The sequence below is a fragment of the Artemia sp. Qi Xiang Cuo genome, chromosome 14, assembly GCF_049724085.1.
Source record: "Artemia sp. Qi Xiang Cuo chromosome 14, ASM4972408v1, whole genome shotgun sequence".
Lineage (NCBI taxonomy): Eukaryota > Metazoa > Arthropoda > Branchiopoda > Anostraca > Artemiidae > Artemia > Artemia sp. Qi Xiang Cuo.
The window spans coordinates 20,237,415-20,258,179 of record NC_142807.1 but is presented as its reverse complement, the minus strand read 5'-3'; the positions used below and the strand labels follow the sequence as shown (position 1 = coordinate 20,258,179).

The following is a 20,765-nucleotide window of genomic DNA, read 5'->3' as shown; positions in this document are numbered from 1 at the left end:
GCTGGAACCCACGCTCGATATTGTACATTGAACAAGCTAAAGAAACTAGTCAAACAGATTTCTTTCAACGGACAATTCCTATGCTGAGGATTGCAAACAGTGATTTTTCATTACGTTTACAATATTTAAAGTTGATACTTTCCCATTATATGGGCACTTCTAAAAATTCAATTTTGGTTAATACTAATGAAATAAAATAAAATAGGACGTATATATATATAATAGTTTATAAACAAATTTGGGCTATATATTTGCACATTCGGGGGGGGGGGGTGTAAAGCATTGCATATGTTAAATACGTAACCTAACGTAATCTAACCTATGTACCTTTTCTCCCCCTAAACCCCCCAAAAACAACAGTACAAATATTGTAAATTCAATGAGAAACCACGCTCTTCGAACAACTTAGATAACAATTACCCGCTTTACGAGTCTCCATCACTGCATTCATTCGACTGTCTACAGCTGAAGTGCCCATATAATGGGAAAGTCCTACCTTAAACTTTTATATTTTGGGGGTTTAGGGGCAAGAAAAGGTACCTAGGTTAGGTTACGTATTTAATACATACTATGCTTTACCTCCACCCCCCTAATATGCAAATATATAGCCCAAATTTGTTTATAAACTATTATATTTTTATCGTATTTTGTTTTATTTCATTAGCAATAACCAAAATTGACTTTTCGCGTGGGTCCCAGCTAATACAACAGTACCAAACAAATAAAAACAGATAATCACTACAAAAGGCAGGCTATTAATTCTACCTGCAACCCATTTATAGGTTGATGTCAACAACCGACTTAAGAATGTCCTCTTTGTAAGCCATCAATCAACTAATTAGCCCCTCATATTACGAACTGATGGGCAGGTAAGTGTTTACTGTTACACTTTTCGTGTGGTCAATAGCATCTTCAACCGATGAACTTTTGCATAAATCTTGTACCTCTGACGACGCCAAGGTCTTTGGCGTAGGGTTACACCTATCTCGCTGATGTCTTGTTGAGGCTCTACTTTCACTGTTATTAGTAGTAATGCTGGCGCTGATAATGGTTCTTTTGAAGTGTATTCAGTGATATTTTTCAGGAATAGATTACAGAAACCATTATTGACTAGGATTACTTCCCAAGCTATGAGTATTCATTTCCGAAGGTAGGCTAAATCACGGAGGAATTACCACTTTTTTTTATTTTATTTTTGAATTTTTATTTGTTACTGGAAACAAAGCAGCCTTATAGTAACCTATAATTATTTTGTTGGATTATCCACTGGGGTGTCATTTAGGGAGGGGAGGGAAAATTCCTCCGTGTAGGTTTTGAAAAAATATAACGTTTCCTAGCATTTAGCATAGTGTTTTTTTTTTTTGACTTTGATTGAAAGAAGCAAAAAGTTTACCTCCTTGTAGATTAAAAAAAAAAAAAAAAAATTGCACCTCATACATCTTTAGAGATTCACGCCACCACTGACCACTCCCTTTTGAAACTGAACAGTTATTATTTTTTTTTTTTTTAACATAATTCCGTCTAATCTTGCTATGAAAGCGCTTCAAAATTTAAATTAATGTAGTTGGTGAAATCTGGTTTTAAAGTTCATTTTTTTTTCATTTGGTTCTGACTCGAGTAGTTTTTAGAAGTTTCCGCCTTCGTTAAAGAAAATAAGACTGTATGGGAAAACACATGCAAGAACTAAGGACGTACCTCTGGCATTTATTGGGAGGGTGGCCCTCCTCCCAAACGACGCCACTGGCAGGAATGTGAAAATTTTGGTAAATTTCTGAGTTTTATCTTGAGTTTAAAGTTTCGAATCGCAAAATTCAGCGCTATTTCTGTCGACGACATTCGAAAAACTTGAAACGGTAAGAAAACCGTTTATATTTGTGTTGCCCAATAAATGAGGTTTGAATTGTTATAAACAAGTATTTTTTGAATATATTACTCTTAAACAACCTATTTATAAACTAGTGATATGTTTTTAACCACTTTTCAATAACTTAACTAGTGTTGATAACTTCTTTGTGTGGTTACAAAAATGAAATACCTTTGGGGCCCTTTTAAGGGCTCAAGATGCAATTAGCCCCAGAAGTGATTACTGAATTACGAAAGAGCATAAAAAAGCATCAACTGATGTTTTCACTTTCATCTTAGCTAAATTATCAGACCCATCAGAAATTGGTAAATTTTTACCAAATCATATTATTGACTTACGAATAAAGTGAATATACCACTCCATGCCTTTTTTATGCTCTATGAATATAATAATCAATTTTTGGAAATGAATTTTAGCCCCACCCCTATTTATACCAATTCAGGGTATATATTTGCGCATTATGGGGTGGGGGGGGAAGTTTAATCTTACCTCTCATTTACATCGGAAATAAAATTTACCCCCACCCCCCTGATGTGCAAATAATAGCCTATACCCTGAATTGGTATAAATAGGGGTGGGGTAAAATTCATTTCCGACAAAAATGATTATTATATTTGGAAAGAGCATACAAAAAAGGCATTGAGTGGTATGTTTACTTTATTCATAGGTAAATAATATGATTAGGTAAAAATTTACCCAGAAATTTACCAAAATGTTAAAGAATTTAGCCAAAAGTAAGTGAAATCTGGATTAAAGTAAAGTTGCCTGTAAATGAAAATTTAATGGAAGTTACTAAAACAATTTGTGATAACAAACTATGAAAAGAACAACAGACGCCAGGTGTCTATAGTAGCCATAACTCTTAAAAACGGAATACTTTATGTATAAACTACCCATTTACGGTGACTCCAAATATATTATTTGTTTAGATCTAAAACTACCTATAAAAAAGTTACGATTCTAGGAGTATTCATCTTAAAAAGATGTGCTCTTGATGTAATTTACGTCATATTCAGCATGTGCAAGAACCTAATGCGGGGGTTTCAAGTTCTTATGGACAAAAACACAGAATTTTACTTTCTTACCGAAAAATTTGATAGCGGGCAAGGACCTATTCTATAGATTTTGAATTTGAGAAAATGATAAATGAACTCCAACAGATATTGAAAACAGTCCCCTGTCCCTTAGAAATGCTGACCCTACCCTCCAAGATAAAACTCTTGTCTGTACCTGCTATAAATAAGACATTTTTGCATTACAAAGAGTTAATTTTAGCGAAAAAAGGTGACTATGGCCATCTTTGATGAGTTATAAAAATGCTAGAATAATTTCTTTAAAGTTTATGAAACTAATTTCTTCTTTTTACAAAATTTCATGCTGCCCAAAATATTTTGTGAAAGAATCAGTGAAAGTCCCCCAGCCAAGTTTAATTCCAAGTTTGCGCAGTACAGAAGCAATATCTACCTTGAAGGGTCTCTTTTTTATGACTTCTTCATAAGTCTGTTACTAGACTATTTTCGTTCCATGGGAGTCAGCTACGACAGTCGGAGAAAGAGAAACAACAACCTGCTGTGAATTTTCACCGGTCTGTAAACTACTGTCCTGTTTCTTCAAATTAGTTCTTGCAGACTTGACCGAGTCGGACAACAGATGTCCGTTTTCACCTGCAAAAAGTGAATTCAAAAGGGCAACAGTTGCCTCACCACTCCTACAGTATCTTACTGGGAGAAAAGATTCTAGCGGAAACGGATTGCGAGCGACATCCTGCCTATTAAGCTTTAGCTGTACTTGACGGCTTTTTCTTGTCATCTCCTTACGGGATGCTGTCCGGGCACCGATGAAGCACTCAAGAACCTCGAATGCATCGATCCTTCTGTTGCTTTGTGCAGCTCCGTAAATTACAGAGTAATTTACTGTCTGAGTAGACCCCAGTTTACTGCTAATGTTAGTTTTTGGTGCCCGAAAAACAAGAAACTGCCGTCAAGAAAAAACTTCAGATGATTCTAGCATTGTTTAGCCGAACACTTCCTTTTGTGTTAAATTTACTAAAAAAAAACTACTAAATTTAAAAACATTTTCATTAAATTTACTAAATTTGACCTCGATTTACTAAGTTTAATAACTCAGGTCCGTTTTTACTAAATTTAGTAAAATTTTTACTAAGTGTGGCAACCATGTATGAGCTAGACTAGAAGGTGAAAGAGGTACTCACACAGGACATACGTAATTTTGCTTCAAGAGTGACCCAGTAGGTCAAAGAGGTTGGGTAAAACTTTGAAAAAAGTTGCAATAATATGCAAATGATATACACAATAAAGAGGTTGGTACTTATTAAGAATCCAGTAAACACGCGGGAAAGACTACATCGAAATCTCAAAGATGCTTAATGAAAAATAGGTTTTCGCTGCATAGTGAGGGATTGCTCACTCCGTGACAAAGATTTAAACTTTAGCTTTTTGGGGTTGAAGGGGTAAAAACAGGTACCTAGGTTAGGTTACGTATTTAATATATGCTATGTTTTACCCCCTCCCCCCCCCTTTAATGTGCAAATATATAGCCCAATTCTGTTTATAAACTATTATATGTTCATCCTTTTTTGTATTATTTCATTAGCATTAACGAAACTTCGCTTCTCGCGTGTTTTCTGGATTCTAAATAAGTACCAAGAGGTTATATAGCAATATCGCAAATAAGTAGATATTTCAGTGGATCACGGGCCTGACGGCCCGTTTACATATTAGAAGTTTAAGTACTTTAAAAGAAGGCCTTATTTTTTTTATATTAAACAAAACATTGCATCAAAGTCAGTTCCAAATGGAACACAGATTCAGTCATTTCGGAAAGAAATAAATATCTTTGATATTTATTTCTTAATTAGGTAAAAAAAAATTACAGTTTCAAAAATTATGAGAAGCTTGTTGTGATTCGACCGCCCTGATATTGGAATTATCTTTTAATCTTTGCCACCTGTCCCCTAACATTTTTTCGAAGACTGTCTTCTTCCCTGGAAATGTTTTTATGGGCAGGCTACCTATAATTGGCTTTGTTTACCTGGCATCAGATTCCTCTTCAAAAACGGCTTGCTTTGTTACCAATTGTAAATTAGTAGGCACTTACGTGTTAGACCGACAACACTCAAGAATTTTTCTGAATTGAATCAGCTAAAAACCGGTTTACCATTCTGTATTGGTAGACAATTAGCTTAGGTTCACTGAAATAAACTACGTTGTAGCTGTATTTTAATTAAGTATTTAATATATAGATTTGGTATTTTGTTTTGGTTATGTTACTTTTAGGATAGATATTTAATATAATGCGTTCATGGCGACCTGCTTCACATAATTCTTCGTAGTAGTTTCCGTAATTTTGTTTCTAAACTATTATATTTTCATCATATTTTAGGATACATCCTTATGATTAACCTAACTTCATTTCTTCAGTGTTGTCGGGCTAACACGTAAGTACCAATGGGTATGTTAACGACTCGTTTAATGTTAAATATGTTTACTGTCATAGCAGCCACTACTAGTACAAGAGGAAATGTTACAATTTTCGAATGTATTTGGCAATTCAAAACAACATGCTGCTAAACACAAGAATCTGAAAATTAAAAGTTAGCCACTGCCAAAGAGTGGGAATGGATGCTACACCAGGTATATACGTAAGGGCAGGGATTGGACCCACGCCCTCAAATTTCAAGATTTTGCAGTTTTCTTATAATTTTCTTTATTTAAAGCAAAGTGATTGTGCTTGTTCCTTTTAGATTTTTTGTGCTTTTTAAAACTATATCCCCTCCAAATATGGGCCCTTGCAGCAGACACAATTCCATTTCACAGATATACCCCTCGTCTTTTGGTGAGAGAGGGTCAAAATATCATTCATAAAAAAGATGTTTTTGTATTGGAATTTTGTATTAAAAAACGATACATAATTTTCCATATTTCAACGGGAATGGAGAGTTCATTGCTAAAATCAAACAAGGGGTCTATGGCCCTCCCCAGGCCAAAAAGTGCCAGAGAAGAGCTTTTAATATATACTAGTCGAAGGAAGATACTAGAATAAGTCGTTATTGACCTGGAAGTGGAACCCGTGATCCTTCGGTAGCTAGCCGAAGTATTTAGCTAGCCACTAGGACCCGTCACAGTAAATTCAACAGGCATTATGAACCCAATGTATATGAAAATATGCGAACAAGCCTATGACCAACATTGCCAAAAGAATGAAAGGGATTCAAAAATTGCTCTTTGTAGGAGTTTAACCCATGAGCCTTTGGTAATTAGCTGAAGCTTATATAGCCTTATGATCCAAAATCCCTTTCCACAGTCACCATTAAAGTATGTACGGTTTCAAACGTCAATTTTCTCCATTGACTAATCATGTTTTGTTCTTGTTGCAAGTTAAATATGATTAGCTCTTTACCATCAATCCTTTCACATGTTGATGCATATTATGACTAGGCAATCTGTCTTGTCAATATGATTATTCAACTCATCTGAAGAGACTTGACTTGCATTTAAACTCCGCCGACAAAAATGAAGCTCTTATAGTGACACAAGAGCAGATCAAGGATTTTTGTTCGGCGGGGGGGGGGGGTACCCGATTTTTTCCCGTAGACTTTGTCTAACATCCTGTGTAAGCTGATCAGAACCGTTTTTTCGACTAATTTTCGACTCGGTCAAAAATTTCAGGGGGGGGGGTTCAAACCGGGTACCCCCCCCTCCTGGATACGGCCTTGTAGTGACATATTGTTTCTTGTTCTATTTCCCTCTTATTCATTTACATTGGTTTATCTATGATGAGACACCTCCAAGATTCCATGCCCCCCCCCCTCCTCTCTGTGCTTGAGTTTGGAGAATTTACATATAAGGGGACATAGACGACACTCGAAATTTGGAGTTGGTGAAAACATTGTTGTTGAAGTTTCGATAAGGTATCCAAATGAGAAGCCGTATACAGTTTTGCTTGTGCTCATTGTGACACAGGCGAAATATACAAGGAATAAAAAATGAATTAATATGGAAAAAAAAAAACAGAATACAAAATACTTCAGAAATCCTCAGTCTTCCGCTTTTTCTTGCATTTACCTTAAGAAATATGTACAAACACACTTAACTAGACAATTTAGCCAAAAATTATGACGCGGGGATATTCTCTAAGTCAGTTTTAAGGGCTTTTTATCGTACGTCCTCTTTTTGCAATGATTGGGCGATATGTAATTTTCCAAAATTAGTTGTCCCACCCCTCTCGCGTGAAAACACGTGCTGAACCTTTCCTGAGACGGTTATATGGCTGAATGTCTGCTTATCTAAAACTCTGGTCTTAGAGACAAAAAATAGCAGAAAATAGCGTATTTTTTCCCATTTTTTTCGGTGCTTATGTTTTCTCACGCCCTATCGAATTTGCAAAGTTAAGGTTCTACAAAAGTAAGGTTCTAACAGGATTCAATTTTTGCTTCGGCATGGCAACCGCATTTCACACTTTCCATTGGAGAAAATGTATCTATGCAATGGACGTATATTCCGTTCCCTTTTGTTTCGGATCAGACTTTAAAAATTTGTTTTCTTCCAGATGAGAAAACTATATCAAAAGTTACTTGTGCATTATATGGTACACATGAAAGAAGTCTAGTTTAGTTAATGCTAATGAAATATAATAAAATAGGATTACTATATAATAGTTAAGAAGCAAATTTTGGCTATATATTTGCATATTTGGGTGGGGTGGGGGATAAATCAAAACATATATTAAATACGTAACCTAACCTAGGTACCTTTTTCCCCCTAAACTAAAAAAAACAACCGTTTAAATTTTGTAAACGCAAAGACAAACCACGCTTTGTCATCCATTAATCTCTTGCATATACCCGTTTGACGGGTTTCCACTAGTAGTTCCTTGTATAGTATATAGCGTTGTGTACCATAAAATGCATAAGTACCTATCAAAATTAGGCAAAAGCTTCTTATTTTGAAAAAAAAATATTGATATTATTCATTGCTATATTGTTATTCATTTATTCAAAAATGTTCATTTTTTAGAAAAATTTTCAGGAAGACCCCAACAATTTCTCTATTCAAATAGTGACGTTACTTGGTCATTATTGCTGGACAAAATTTGAAGGATTTATTTCTGCAGCCGTGCAAAATTGTGTTAAAACTAAAAATATAATGTTAGCATTTTCTTAGATAGACATTCGGTTTTTTTTTTCTTCATCCAAAAATACTTCTCTCAGTCATGCATGCCAGCCTCGATTCATATAGTGATGTGACTTGGTCGCTAATGGTTGGAAAAATTCACCATCCTCAGTCAGAACTTAGTTTTAGCAGAAAAACAACATGACCCAAGAAATGGATGATGACCCGACCCGAAAGCTTCAGATGCTGCTCGAGTGCCCTTTACTTCTTTCAATCTGATCGAAGTTGATCCCAGTCTTTTCTGGTTTGGAAATCTGTTTTAGTTAACTGACAGAGCTTCCTAACCTGGTCGAAAACTTCTTAGAATGCACTCTAAACTAAAATTTGGTTGGCCATTGTTAAATTCTTCAGTGCTCAGTCAACAGTATGTAGTTGTCAGTGCGTTGAGTTGCTTAACGTTGAGGCGCACGATTCGGGTCGCACATTTGTTGACTATTTTGATCGATATTTTGTAACTTAAGAGTCTGTAAGCACATTTCTGGATTTCAAAAACTTTTGGGGAAATTTCTTAGTAGCGTTTTACCCCTATATGTGGTTTTACATTCTATCTCCAAGGACTCGTGTTGTCACATTTTGCTATTGTGGCTGAGTGTCAATCCGCAAGGAGCGAACAATAAATAATGGAAAGATTTCTTCTCTGAATGTAGAGATTGTACGAAGGACACCATGGGTATACTTTAAAAACACTTTTCGCATATTTTACACCCGAGCCACAATATAGTCACACCTTTTATTAAAAAATATGATTTGCAGCCGATATTAGTGTTTACTTGATTTTAGAGTCATACTTGTAGTAATAGTCTCTAGTAATACTATGTCTTTGTCTATTTTTGCCAGATTCATTATGCATATAAGGCCACTGTGTAATGATAAACTAGACATAATGATAAACTAGATTTGACCGTTTATAGAAAGGCCTCACGAAATAAAAAATATCTCTGTTATAAATCCATTCACCCTTTCAAGTTTAAAGAAGTCTTGTTATTTCTCTTGTGGATCGCTACCTAAAAATTTACTAAGAATCTTATATCCAAGAAGAATTACACTTTATTTGAGATGCACTTTTCGGAAAAGGTTATCCAATATCTTTTATTAATCATATAATTAGGCCTAGTCACATGTTAAACAGGCATTGGCTTAGAATCAGAGACCTCTTAACAGGCGATGTTTTGGCACTTATGTATTATAGTGACCATAGTGTTTTTCTTGATCTGTTGTAAAACCGGTTTCACTGTGTGCACTTGAAGATAATTAGCTTAGCCTGAGTGAGATGAACTCTTATACAAGTATACTTTAATTAGATATTTAATTTATAGAGTTGTTTAGGTTAGGTATTTAATATAATCCGTTCTGGGCGGCCTTGCTTTCCCTAATTTTCTGTGGTAGTTTTCATAATTTTGTTACTAAAGTATTATATTTTCCTCATATTTTTGTATATTTCATAAGAATTAACCTAGCTTCACTTCTTGGGTGTGGTCACTATAATACGTAAATACCGATGTTTCTAATTAACCATCAAATATAATTTGCCTTCCATACATACCAAAAATTACAATAGAATATAATAAAGAAAAGTTTGTGTGCAGAATAATATGTGGATGGTATTTTTATAAGTAATTTATAGGCTATGATTTTAACAAGACCTCAGTTACTCATCAAATAGAAGGGTATCAGATACCATGTGACTATGGCAGCTATTAGGTCTCTAGAACCTATCAAGATTCACAAGTATATCTACAAGAGCACAAAGGATAGCTTGACAAGGAGGACAAAGGATCTAATTTCTTTTAGTATTTCTGTTTATTTTAATTGTCAAAATAGTAAAAATTGCATTAGAAACTTATGTTTAAATTAATTTTGTTTCGATGAATTATATTGTATCTCAGTTCTAGCTGAAATTAATGAATTTATTGTTATAATTTATTTGTTATAGCGACCCCACTCAAGAAGTGAAGTTAGGTCAATCCTAATGAAATTAGACCCCGGCGCCACGTCGATAAGGGAAGGCCGGTGGCGGCGGGGCCAAAAACAGCAGCGACGGCGCGCCCCCGGCGCGATCAGTGTTGACAGTAGAGAAGCCCTAATATCTCCGATCGCTCACCCCTGCTGCCACCTACAAGTTTTTTTAACACCAAATATGTGCATAACCTCCCTAGGGAGAACACGTGGTTAATTAAAGCGATTGGGAATTTGGAACACTTTTGCTGTCAGTCATTAATCAAATTGTTTCCAGGCAAAGTTTAATAATGTCTGACAGGTACTGTCAACATTTCTCCAGGAATAGATCCAAGTCATTAATGTTCCTTGCCCTGGAAACAACTCTACTGGTCGAACTCCAAAAGATATTAATAACCAAACGCCATGGAAACAATTCTCAAAGAAACATTTTAGCGATGAATTGTTTTAGCGCGGGAATCAGGTTTCTTAGTAATTTGAAATGCGTCAGCGCAGAGATGCCAAAAACAAAAGGAACACGCTGAAATTACGTTTAGGGATTATTTGGGCGAAATCGTTTTAGACAGGTTATGGAATTATTTCGGCGAAACAGTTAGACACATTTTAAAAGATGATTTAAAAGATGATTTTAGAAGAGGATTTGAGGGTGAAACTCTGTGGTCGTTATAATACACAAGTTCCATTTGAACAGTGTTGTGAGGTCCCCTACCACAACCCCAAAGGGTTCCGATCCCCCCGCCCCAACCCCGAAGGAAGCCACCGGTCCTCAAAGGGCCTCCGGGCTCCCAAAGAGCCCCCGGCGCCCCAAAGGCTCCTGAGCCCCCATTTTAATACTTTTTTAAGGCTTTATTATATCTTTTCAGAACAAATTATTATTTTAGGGAATTATTTCGGCGAAACAGCTAGAGACATTTTAAAAGATGATTTTTGAAGAGATTTTAGAAGAGGATTTGAGGGTGAAACTCTGAGGTCGTTATAATACACAATTTCCATTTGAACAGTGTCGTGAGGTCCTCTACCCCAACCCAACAGGGTTCCGACCCCCCACCCCAACATCCAAGGAAGCGTCCCGGCCTCAATGGTCCCCCCCACCTCCCGAAGGACCACTCAGCCCACAACGGCCCCCCAGACCCTCCAAGGCTCTCCCCCTGCCCCGGCGTTCGTTGATGAGTGTTGTCTGAAACTTATGATTTGGGATATGTAAATTACTACTTCGGACTTTTCTGAGCTAGATTTCTTAGTCTTTCGTTGGTGTGTGTTGTCTGAAACCTATGATTTGGGATGGATGGATTGCAATTTTTGACTTTTCTGAGCTGGATTTCTGAGCCGGTCATAGGTAAGTGCTGTCAGAAACTTATGATTTGGGATGTGTAGTTTGCAAGTTGGACTTTTCAGAGCTATGATTCTTAGTCTCTCATAGGCGTTTGTTGTCTGAAACTTCTAGTTTGGGATGAATAGTTTGCTATTTCAGGCTTTTCTGAGCTAAGGTTTCCTAGTATTTCGTAGGTGAATGTTGTCTGAAACTTATCATTTGGGATATGTAAATTACTATTTCGGGCTTTTCTAAGCTAGATTTCTTAGTCTTTCGTTGGTGTGTGTTGTCTGAAACCTATGATTTGGGATGGGTGGATTGCTATTTTTGACTTTTATGAGCTGGATTTCTTTGCCTTTCATTGGTGTGTGTTGTCTGAAACTTATGATTTGGGATGGTTAATTTGCTATTTTTGACTTTTCTGAGCTAGGTTTCTTAGCCTTTCATATGTATGTGCTGTCAGAAAATTATGTTTTGGGATTTGTAGTTTGCTTTTTGGACTTTTCAGAGCTAGGATTCTTAGTCCCTCATAGGTGTTTGTTGTCTGAAGCCTATAGTTTGGGATGAGTAGTTTGCTATTTCAGGCTTTTCATAGCCTGATTTCTTAGTATTTCGTAGGTGTGTGTTGTCTGAAACCTATGATTTGGATTGTGTGGGTTGCTATTTTTTGACTCTTCATAGCCAGATTTCTTAGTCTTTCGTAGGTGTGTGTTGTCTGAAACCTATGATTTGGATTGTGTGGATTGCTATTTTTTTACTTTTTTGAGCTGGATTTCATAGCCTTTCGTAGGGATGTGTTGACTGAAACCTATGATTTGGGATGAGTGGTTTGCTTTTTGGACTTTTCAGAGCTAGATTTCTTATCCGTTCATAGGTGAGTGTTGTCTGAAACCTATGATTTGGGGTGGTTAATTTGCTATTTTTGACTTTTCTGAGCTAGGTTTCTTAGCCTTTCATAGGTGTGTGTTGTCAGAAAATTATGATTTGGGATGTGTAGTTTGCTATTTCAGGCTTTTCTGAGCTAAGGTTTCCTAGTATTTCGGAGGTGAATGTTGTCTGAAACCATTAGTTTGGGATGAGTAGTTTGCTATTTCAGGCTTTTATGAGCTAGGTTTCTTAGCCTTTCGTAGGTGTGTGTTGACTGAAACTTATGATTTGGGATATGTAATTTGCTATTTCCGACTTTTCATAACCCGATTTCTTAGTCTTTCGTAGGTGTGTGGTATCTGAAACCTATGATTTGGGATGTGTGGATTGCTATTTTGTTAATTGTCTGATCTTGTTTTCTTAGCATTTCTTAGGTTTGTGTTGACTGAAACATATGATTTGGGATGGTTAATTTACTATTTTTAACTTTTCTGAGCCAGAATTCTTAGCCTTTCATAGGTACATCCTTCCAGAATATTATGATTCGGGAGGTGTAGTTTGCTTTTTGGACTTTTCAGAGCTAGGATTCGTAGTCACTCATAGGTGTTTGTTGTCTGAAACTTCTGGTTTGGGATGAGTAGTTGGCTATTTCAGGCTTTTCTGAGCTAAGGTTTCTTAGTATTTCGTAGGTGAATGTTGTCTGAAACTTATGATTTGGGATATGTAAATTACTATTTCGGGCTTTTCTGAGTTGGATTTCTTAGTCTTTCATAGTTGTGTGGTGTCTGAAACCTATGATTTGGGATGAGTGGTTTGCTTTTTGGACTTTTCTGAGCTGGATTTCTGAGCCTTTCGTAGGTGTGTGTTGACTGAAACCTATGATTTGGGATGTGTAGTTTGCTATTTTTGACTTTTCTGAGCTAGGTTTCTTAGCCTTTCATAGGTATGTGTTGTCAGAAAATTATGATTTGGGATGTGTAGTTTGCTATTTGAATCTTTTCTGAGCTAAGGTTTTCTAGTATTTCGTAGGTGTATGTTGTCTGAAACCTATAGTTTGGGATGAGTAGTTTGCTATTTTCGACTTTTCTGAGCTAGGTTTCTTAGTCTTTCGTTGGTGTGTGTTGACTGAAACCTATGATTGGAATGTGTGGTTTGCTATTTTTGTCTTTTCTTAGCTAGATTTATTAGCCGTTAATAGGTGTTTGTTGTCTGAAACTTAAGATTTGGGATGTGTAGTTTGCTATTTGGACTTTTAAGAGCTATGATTCTTAGTACATCATAGGCGTTTTTTGTCTGAAACTTCTAGTTTGGGATGAGTAGTTTGCTATTTCAGGCTTTTCTGAGCTAAGGTTTCTTAGTCTTTCATAGGTGAATGTTGTCTGAAACCTATGATTTGGGATATTTAAATTACTATTTCGGGCTTTTCTAAGCTAGATTTCTTAGTCTTTCGTTGGTGTGTGTTGTCTGAAATCTATGATTTGGGATGGGTGGATTGCTACTTTTGACTTTTCTGAGCTGGATTTCTTAGCCATTCATAGGTGTTTGTTGTCTGAAACCTATAGTTTGGGATGACTAGTTTGCTATTTTTGACTTTTCTGAGCTAGGTTTCTTAGCCGTTCATAGGTGAGTGTTGTCTGAAACCTATGGTTTGGGATATGTAAATTACTATTTCGGGCTTTTCTGAGTTGGATTTCTTAGTCTTTCATAGGTGTGTGTTGTCTGAAACCTATGATTTGGGATGTGTGGGTTGCTATTTTTTGACCTTTCCGAACTGGAGTTCTTAGCCGTTCATAGGTAAGTGATTTCCGAAATTTATGATTTGTGATGGTCAATGTGCTATGTTTAAATTTTATTAGCTAGTTTTATTAGCCTTTCATAGGTGCGTGTTGTCATAAAATTATTGTTTGCGATTCCTATTTTGCCATTTGGACTTTTCAGAGCTAGGATTCTTAGTACGTCATAGGTGTTTGCTGTCTGAAAACAATAGTTTGGGATGAGTAGTTTGCTATTTTGGGCTTTTCTGAGCTAGATTTCTTAGACTTTCATTGGTGTGTGCTTTCAGAAAATTATGATTTGAGTTATGTAAATTACTATTTCAGGCTTTTCTGAGTTGGACACTTCTAAATTTTTCCGTAGAAGATAGGAAAAGTTATTCTATGATTGTGATTATTTTCCATGAAGATAAAAAGTTTCACTTTAATTCTAAATTTTCTTAAATTCAATTCCGACCTTTCTCAAAGACATGAAAAAAAATTAAAGTTCTGTTCCAAATATTTTCCCGGAAGAAGAAAAGTTCAACTTCGATTCTGAATTTTCTCAATGAAAATGAAATAAGTTATTGATCAAATCTATTTTCCAAAATAATATAAAAATTTCCACTTCAGTTCAGATTTTTTTCTCAATGAGATGAAGAAATTTAAAGTTCTGTTCCAAATTTTTCATAGAAGATAGGAAAAGTTATACTTTGATCGTGAATATTCGAGTTCTAATCTGAATTTTACCAAAGAACACAATTCAATTCTAATTTCCACAATAAAAAATTTAAAGTTCAATTCTAATTTTTCGGTGGAAGAGAGAAAAAGTAATACCATACTTGTGAATATTTTCAAGGAAGATAAAAATTTCTAGTTCAATTTAAAATTGTCTCAACGAAGTGAAGAAGAATTCAAGTTCTCTTCTGAATTTTACCAAAGAAAATAATTCAATTCTAATTCCACCAGAGAAAATCAAAATCTTCCACTTCAGTTCCTTATTTCACAAAGACATAAAGAAATTTAAAGTTCAATTCTAAATTTTTCTGTGGAAGATAAAAAAAGTAATACCATACTTGTGAATATTTTCCCGGAAGATAAAAAGTTCCAGTTCAATTTAAAATTTTCTCAACGAAGTGAGGGAAAGTTCAAGTTCTCTTCTGAACTTTCTCAATGAAAAAGAAATTAGTCATTGATCATTTCTGTTTTTCCAAATAATATAAAAATTTTCCAATTTAGTTCAGATCTGGCTCGAAGAGGTGAAAAATTTAAAATACTGTTCCAAATTTTTCACAGAAGATGAAAAAGTTCAAGTTCTCTTCGGAATTTTACCAAAGAACACAATTCAATTCTAATTTCTCCAGAGAAAACAAAAATCTTCCACTTAAGTTCTTTATTTCACAAGGACATAAAGAAATTCAAAGTTCAATTCTAAATTTTTCAGTGGAAGATAGAAAAAGTAATATCATACTTGTGAATATTTCCCCGGAAGATAAAAAGTTCTAGTTCAATTTAAAATTTTCTCAACGAAGTGAAGAAAAGTTCAAGTTCTCTTCTGAACTTTACCAAAGAACACTATTCAATTCTTATGTCTTCAGAGAAAACAAAACTCTTCCACTTCAGATCTTTATTTCACAAAGACATAAAGAAATTTAAAGTTCAATTCTAATTTTTAGGTGGACGATATAAAAATTAATATCATACTTGTGATTATTTTCCCGGAAGATAAAAAGTTCTAGTTCAATTTAAAATTTTCTCAACGAAGTCAAGGAAAGTTCAAGTTCTCTTCTGAACCTTACCAAAGAACACACTTCAATTCTAATTTCTCCTGAGAAAACAAAAACCTTCCACTTCAGTTCCTTATTTCACAAAGACATAAAGAAATTTAAAGTTCAATTCTAAATTTTTCGGTGGGAGATAGAAAAATTAATACCATACTTGTGATTATTTTCACGGAAGATAAAAAGTTCTAGTTCAATTTTAAATTTTCTCAATGAATTGAAGAAAAGTTCATGTTCTCTACTGAATTTCACCAAAGAACACAATTCAATTCTAATTTCTATGGAGAAAATAAAAATCTTCCACTTCAGTTCTTTATTTCACCAAGGACATAAAGAAATTTAAAGTCCAATTCTAAATTTTTCGGTGGAAGATAGAAAAAGTAATACCATACTTGTGAATATTTTCCCGGAAGATGAAAAGTTATAGTTCAATTTAAAACTTTCTCAGCCAACTGAAGAAAAGTTCGAGTTCTCCTTTGAATTGTACCAAAGAAGAATATAAAATAACAAGTTCTCCAGAGAAAATAAAAATCTACCACATCATTTTTTGGTTCCCCACAGACATGCAGAAATTTAAAGTTCATTTCTGTATTTAGCAACGGTAAACGGAAGAGGTGTAACTATGCCAGCAAGTGTTTTCCTTAAGGAACAGAAATTTTACATTATTTATATTTTTTATTAAATTCAGGTCAGATTTTTCTCAAAGAGATGAAAAATTTAAAGTTCTGTTCCAAATTTTTCATAGAAGATAGCAAAAGTTATACGTTGATTATGAATATTAGACATGAAGATAAGGAACTACACTTTAATTCTGAGTTTTCTCGAAGAAGTGCAAATTGTTTAAGTTCTCTTTTGAATATTCTTAAAGAAGAGAAAAAAGTTAACTCAATTCTGAATTTTACCAAAGAAAATGAAAAAACATTCCACTTCAGTTCTTAATTTCTCAAAGACATAAAAAATTTGAAGTTCAGTTCTAAATTTGTCTATAGCAGATAGGAAAAGTTATACTATAATTGCGATTATTTTCCAGTGAAGATAAAAAGTTTCACTTTAATTCTAATTTTCTTAAGTTCACTACCGATTTTTTGCAAAGAGATGAAAAATTTAAAGTTCTGTTCCAAATTTTCCATAGAAGATAAAGAAGTTATACATTGATTTGAATATTCGACATGAAGATAAGGAGCATCACTTTAATTCTGAGTTTTCTCGAAGAAGTGCAAAATGTTCAAGTTCTCTTCTGAATTTTCTTAAAGAAGTGAAAAAAGTTAGCTCAATTCTGAATTTTACCAATGAAAATGAAAAAAGCTTCCATTTCAGTTCTTAATTCCTCAAAGACATAAAAAATTCAAAGTTCTCTTCTAATTTTTCCAAGAAAATAAAAAGGCTACACTTCAGTTCTGTTTTTTTTCTCAAAGAGATGAAAAATATAAATTTCTTTTCTAATTTTAAATTAAATTTTAGCTCCTTTGTCTTATGGATTTACCCATCAAACTTTTAAATTACAAAATGAGTGACTCGTTCTATTATTAAAGACAATCGTTCAAACTCGTTCATCTAACCTTCAAAACATTAGGTTAGGTTAGGTATAAATAAATATTAATAAATAAATAGAAACATTTCTACATGTTTAACTTAGGTTAGGTTAGGTAACTTATCATGAGTGCTCGTGATAAGTTAACCTGACCTTTTCCGGCGAGTATGGTTAGCTTAGGTTAGACTAGATTAGGTAAGGTTAGATTAGGTTAGGTTAGGTTAGCCTACGTACGCCTCACTTAGGTTAGCTTAGGTTAGGTGAGAGACATGCAAAAAGTTAGGTGTACGATTAGGTTAGGTTAGATTAAGTTAGGTTGGGTTAAGTTACATTAGGCTAGGTTAGCCTACGTACGCGCGCGTACGTAGGAACTTGCGTACGTAGGAACGTAGGAACTTGCGCGCGAACTTGAACTTTTTTATCTTCAGTGAAAAATTTGGAACAGTATTTTAAATTTTTCACCTCTTCGAGCCAGATCTGAACTAAAGTGGAAAATTTTTATATTATTTGGAAAAATAGAAATGATCAATGACTAATTTCTTTTTCATTGAGAAAATTCAGAAGAGAACTTGAACTTTCCTTCACTTCGTTGAGAAAATTTTAAATTGAACTAGAACTTTTTGTCTTCCATGAAAATATTCACAAGTATGATATTACTTTTTCTATCTTCCACAGAAAAATTTAGAATTGAACTTTAAATTTCTTTATGTCTTTGTGAAATAAGGAACTGAAGTGGAAGATTTTTATTTTCTCTGGTGAAATTAGAATTGAATTGTGTTCTTTGGTAAAATTAAGAAGAGAACTTGAATTCTTCTTCACCTCGTTGAGAAAATTTTAAATTGAACTAGAACTTTTTATCTTCCGTGAAAATATTCACAAGTATGGTATTACTTTTTCTATCTTCCACCGAAAAATTTAGAATTGAACTTTAAATTTCTTATTGGGGAAATTAGAATTGAATTGTGTTCTTTGGTAAAATTCAGAATAGAACTCGAATATTCACGATCAAAGTATAACTTTTCCTATCTTCTATGAAAAATTTGGAACAGAACTTTAAATTTCTTCATCTCATTGAGAAAAAAATCTGAACTGAAGTGGAAATTTTTATATTATTTTAGGAAAATAGATTTGATCAATAACTTATTTCATTTTCATTGAGAAAATTCAGAATCGAAGTTGAACTTTTCTTCTTCCGGGAAAATATTTGGAACAGAACTTTGATTTTTTTCATCTCTTTGAGAAAGGTCGGAATTGAATTTAAGAAAATTTAGAATTAAAGTGAAACTTTTTATCTTCATGGAAAATAATCACAATCATAGTATAACTTTTCCTATCTTCTACGGAAAAATTTAGAAGTGTCCAACTCAGAAAAGCCCGAAATAGTAATTTACATATCACAAATCATAATTTTCTGAAAGCACACACCAATGAAAGGCTAAGAAATCTAGCTCAGAAAAGCCTAAAATAGCAAACTACTCATCCCGAACTATTGGTTTCAGACAACAAACACCTATGATGGACTAAGAATCCTAGCTCTGAAAAGTCCAAATAGCAAACTACACATCCCAAATCATAATTTTCTGACAACACACACCTATGAAGGGCTAAGAAACCTAGCTAATAAAAGCCGGAAATAGCAAATTAACCATCCCAAATCATAAGTTTCAGACAGCACTCACCTATGAACGGCTAAGAAATCTAGCTCGGAAAAGTAAAAAAATAGCAACCCACACATCCCAAATCATAGGTTTCAGACAACACATACCTATAAAAGACTAAGAAATCCAACTCAGAAAAGCCCGAAATAGTAATTTACATATCCCAAATCATAGGTTTCAGACAACACTCACCTATGAACTGCTAAGAAAACTAGCTCAGAAAAGTCAAAAATATCAAAATACTCATCCCAAACTATAGGTTTCAGTCAACAAACACCTATGAATGGCTAAGAAATCCAGCTCAGAAAAGTCAAAAGTAGCAATCCACCCATCCCAAATCATAGATTTCAGACAACACACACCAACGAAAGACTAAGAAATCTAGCTTAGAAAAGCTCGAAATAGTAATTTAAATATCCCAAATCATAGGTTTCAGACAACATTCACCTATGAAAGACTAAGAAACCTTAGCTCAGAAAAGCCTGAAATAGCAAACTACTCATCCCAAACTAGAAGTTTCAGACAACAAACTCCTATGATGGACTATGAATCATATCTCTGAAATGTACAAATAGCAAACTACACATCCCAAATCTTAATTTTCTGACAACACATACCTATGAAAGGCTAAGAAATCTAGCTCAAAAAAGACGAAAATAGCAAAACACTCATTCCAATCATAAGTTTCAGTCAACACATACCTATGAAAGGATAAGAAATCCAGCTCGGAAAAGTCAAAAATAGCAAACTACATATTCCCAAATCATAGGTTTCAGTCAACACACACCTACGAAAGGCTAAGAAACCTATCTCAGAAAAGTCAAAAATAGCAAACTATTCATCCCAAACTATTGATTTCAGACAACATTCACCTACGAAATACTAGGAAACCTTAGCTCAGAAAAGCCTGAAATAGCAAACTACACATCCCAAATCATAATTTTCTGACAACACATACCTATGAAAGGCTAAGAAACCTAGTTCAGAAAAGTCAAAAATAGCAAACTACACATCCCAAATTATAGGTTTCAGTCAACACACACCTACGAAAGGCTCAGAAATCCAGCTCATAAAAGTCCAAAAAAGCAAACCACTCATTCCCAAATCATAGGTTTCAGACACCACACACCTATGAAAGACTAAGAAATCCAACTCAGAAAAGCCCGAAATAGTAATTTACATATCCCAAATCATAAGTTTCAGACAACATTCACCTACGAAATACTAAGAAACCTTAGCTCAGAAAAATCTGAAATAGCCAACTACTCATCCCAAACTCGAAGTTTCAGACAACAAACACCTATGAGTGAATAAGAATCCTAGCTCTGAAAAGTCCAATAAGCAAACTACACCTCCCAAATCATAATTTTCTGAAAGCACACACCTATGAAAGGCTAAGAAATCTAGCTCAGAAAAGTCAAAAATAGCAAATTAACCATCCCAAATCAGAGGTTTCAGTCAACACACACCTACGAAAGGCTAAAAAATCCAGCTCAGAAAAGTCAAAAAATAGCAACCTACACATCCCAAATCATAGGTTTCAGATACCACACACCTACGAAAGACTAAGAAATCTGGTTATGAAAAGTCGGAAATAGCAAATTACATATCCCAAATCATAAGTTTCAGTCAACACACACCTACGAAAGGCTAAGAAACCTAGCTCATAAAAGCCTGAAATAGCAAACTACTCATCCCAAACTAATGGTTTCAGACAACATTCACCTACGAAATACTAGGAAACCTTAGCTCAGAAAATTCTGAAATAGCAAACTACACATCCCAAATCATAATTTTCTGACAACACACACCTATGAAAGGCTAAGAAACCTAGCTCAGAAAAGTCAAAAATAG

The 20,765-nt window shown here is 34.5% G+C and overlaps 1 protein-coding gene across 1 annotated transcript in view; it reads left to right on the top strand.

Annotated features, from left to right (window-relative positions):
• Positions 1–1,001: 1,001 nt before the first annotated feature.
• The window catches only part of LOC148944245 (uncharacterized), a 91,876-nt gene continuing 72,112 nt past the window's right edge, over positions 1,002–20,765 (top strand). Inside the window, exon 1 of the mRNA XM_089099755.1 lies at positions 1,002–1,150. The gene's annotated coding sequence lies outside the window, so the exon portion shown is untranslated. The remainder of the gene's footprint in view (positions 1,151–20,765) is intronic.